Here is a 3,649-nt window from a genome sequence, read left to right on the forward strand (position 1 = left end):
TATTCCAGTAGTTTTTTTTTGGAGAAATTGCCCGAAGCCTACGCTTTCTTGAATCCAATTGTGGATATTATGCCAGTAATACCCGTACTATTTTTTCTTTTAGCTTTTGTTTGGCAAGCTGCTGTAAGTTTTCGATGATATTTTTAATTTGAATAATGTCGTAAAAAAATTCAGAATTTTTCAGAAAACTAAAACTCGAACATTTTAACAATTTATAAGATCAGATAAGTCTTACAGTGTGACTTCTGGATTCCAATATTGAAATTTTTCAATATATAGGAAAAAAAGGGACCTTCTCATCATTTACGTTTTTTGAATTGAAAAAACCTAATCCGATTATTCGATTGGAACCCCTCACCAATCGAATACCTAGATTACAGAAAAAAAGGATTTTTGGTCAAAAGAATTATTGATAATTTGTAATAAAATAATCTACTCTTACTATCAATTCATTTTCGAAACTCATATATATATATCTCCTCATATCCTAAAAAAACTTCATTTTTTAGAAACTTAGTATCTTAGTATTAAAAGAAACAAAATATGTTGTAATATAAGAGAATCTATTCTCTTTCTTTGTCGTTTTTTAATTATCTTGGAGATTTCATAATGCTTACTCTAAAACTTTTTGTTTATACGGTAGTGATCTTTTTCGTTTCTCTTTTCATCTTCGGATTCCTATCTAACGATCCAGGACGTAATCCAGGACGTGAAGAATAGAATAAGAAAAAAGTGGATTCTGTGTTTTCTTGCTTGTGCGGAATTTTGAAATATTTTTAGGATTTTCTCTATTTTAACATCTTTAACTAGTAAATAAAAAAAACAAGTTCAAAAAAAAATACCAAATTATCAACGGAAAGAGAGGGATTCGAACCCTCGGTACAAGAATTTGTACAACGGATTAGCAATCCGACGCTATAGTCCACTCAGCCATCTCTCCCCAATTGAAAAAAAAAAGAATTACTTTGTTTATGTTATATCACATAAACAAGAAGAACAAAAAGGGAGCTTAAAAAAAAAAGAGACTTGCTTTTTTTTTATTCTTTTTTATCTTATCTATCTTTTTTTTATTATTCTATATATTTTAGTTTTCTTTTTTTCTTTTTATACAGCCAATGAGCCCGGCCAGTACCTAGTCGGGCTCTTTTTCTTTTATTCCCATGAATATTGAAGAAAAATTCTTTATTTGAATATATTTTATTCGAAAAAAAAATATTTGTAAAAATATTTGTAATTAAAAAAAAAATAAGAGATACGGATAGATTCCTATGAGATAAAACCAAAATAAGATAATATAAAAATGTTCTCTTTTCTTACTCCCTCTCTTTTTTCTGGTAACGTAAATTGTATATATATATAACCTTCAGCAAAATAAAAAAATGAAAATTATCCCGTTTTTCAAATTTCATTAGAAGATTCTCTAATGAAACATGTCAATACTCGACTTATTAGAATATTATGCCTCCCATTTCTTTATTTTGTCTGATTGCTTTGTTCAACAAAAGATACAATAATGATATTGTAGCGGGTATAGTTTAGTGGTAAAAGTGCGATTCGTTTCAAGGACCCCCCAAAAGTTAAGGGATCCCCCATTTGATTCATATGCCGATCAAAAACTTTATTTTTTACTTAAAGGGACTCCTTTATACCCCTCGATGAATTATTTGCGGTATAATATACATTATTGTAATTTGTATACAAGAAGAATCAAATCGAATTTGACAAATTGAGTTTTAAAATTATGAAACATAAGTTTTTGGAATTGGATCTATAATCCGAATTTTTTGAGTATTACTAAAGGATCTATGGAGAGAAATATACAAAGTTTCTTTCTAATCGTAACTAAATCTTCCATTTTTTTGCATAGTAAAAATTGAAGCAAAATAGCTATTAAACGATTCTTTTAGTTTACTAGAGACATCGACATTTTTTTAGCTCGACGGAAATTTTCTTCTTTTCCTAAAGATTTTCTGAAATAGAAATAGAGAACGAAGTAACTAGAAAAAAAACATAGATTGTTAGAATATTGCTCTTCTAGAGGGATCATCTAAAAAGCAAGATATTTGAAACCTATTCATACAAAAAGGCTGACATAGATGTTATGGGTCAATTTTTTTTATTGTCCATCTCTTCATTCCGTAAAGGAGCCGAATGAAACAAAAGTTTCACGTTCAGTTTTGAATTAGAGACGTTAAATCAAAATGATGAATCAACGTCGACTATAACCCTTAGCCTTCCAAGCTAACGATGCGGGTTCGATTCCCGCTACCCGCTTCTATTTTATTCTATTTAAATCTATCTTTTTTCTTCGAGAATGAATCTAGAATTCTTAAAGAATTTGTCAATTCTTCATTTTCATTTCTTAATTTAGTTTTAGTTATATATATTCAATTATATTCAATTGATTTTTCTTTTTTATTTTTTTTTTCTTTTATTCTAAATATTTGATTTATTTTATTTTTATAATTTCTAGAATTCTTTATATTTGTTTGATTCTTTAATCTTTTTAATAAGGTTTAGTTAAAAAGGTTAAAGAATCAAATATAAAATAGAAGCGTCCATTGTCTAATGGATAGGACAGAGGTCTTCTAAACCTTAGGTATAGGTTCAAATCCTATTGGACGCAAGTTGTTTGCATATCTAATTTCAACCTTGTCCTTCTATTTTTTTTGATTTATTACATTTTGATTCGAATTCATTATATATAATATTCAAATGAAATAAAAACATATTAAAAGATACTAATTATAAAAATTGGAAAATTGAATTACAAAATTATTTAATGATTCATCAATTTTTTTCTACTTGTTCCTGGAATAAAAAGAGTTCCATCTGTTCTTTAATAGCGTCCTTTAAAAGGGCTTCTGCTTCCCCAGTGAATGTCTTGGTAGAAGATATGATTTCTTTGAATTGAGGTTTATTCGTCTTTAAGTAAGCACGTAACTCAACAAGAAATTTCCTTACCTGTCCAATTTCTAATGAATCAAGATAACCATTCGTTCCGGTATAAATAGTTACTATCTGTTCTTCCACAGTAAGAGGAGCTGATTGGGATTGTTTAAGCAACTCGCGCAATCGTTGACCTCTTGCTAATTGATTTTGAGTAGCTTTATCTAGATCAGAAGCGAATTGTGCAAAAGCTTCTAATTCTGCGAATTGTGCTAATTCCAATTTTAATTTACCAGCTACTTGTTTCATGGCTTTGATTTGAGCCGCCGATCCAACTCTGGAAACTGAAATACCAACATTAATAGCGGGTCTTATTCCAGCATTGAATAGATCGGCCGATAAGAATATTTGGCCATCTGTAATGGAAATTACATTCGTAGGAATATAAGCTGAAACATCTCCCGATTGAGTTTCAACTATTGGTAAAGCAGTCATACTTCCTTCGCCTAACTGAGAACTTAATTTAGCGGCTCTTTCCAAAAGACGCGAATGTAAATAAAAAACATCCCCTGGATAAGCTTCGCGACCTGGTGGTCTTCGTAATAGAAGAGACATTTGCCGATAAGCCTGTGCTTGTTTGGAGAGATCGTCATAAATGATTAAAGTGTGACGTTCACGGTACATAAAATATTCAGCCAGAGCTGCTCCTGTATAAGGCGCGAGGTATTGTAATGTAGCTGGAGAATCCGCTGTTTCAGCT

The 3,649-nt window shown here is 30.2% G+C and overlaps 1 non-coding gene across 1 annotated transcript; it reads left to right on the forward strand.

The window, feature by feature from the left end:
- The first annotated feature begins 2,554 nt into the window (after positions 1 to 2,554).
- Positions 2,555 to 2,626, forward strand: TRNAR-UCU (transfer RNA arginine (anticodon UCU)). Its single transcript has one exon. It is a non-coding gene; the product is annotated as a tRNA-Arg (tRNA).
- Positions 2,627 to 3,649: the final 1,023 nt, after the last annotated feature.

Source organism: Vigna unguiculata, unplaced genomic scaffold (assembly GCF_037176805.1).
Source record: "Vigna unguiculata cultivar grain cowpea cultivar isolate G323 ecotype 2 unplaced genomic scaffold, ASM3717680v1 ptg000483l, whole genome shotgun sequence".
NCBI lineage: Eukaryota > Viridiplantae > Streptophyta > Magnoliopsida > Fabales > Fabaceae > Vigna > Vigna unguiculata.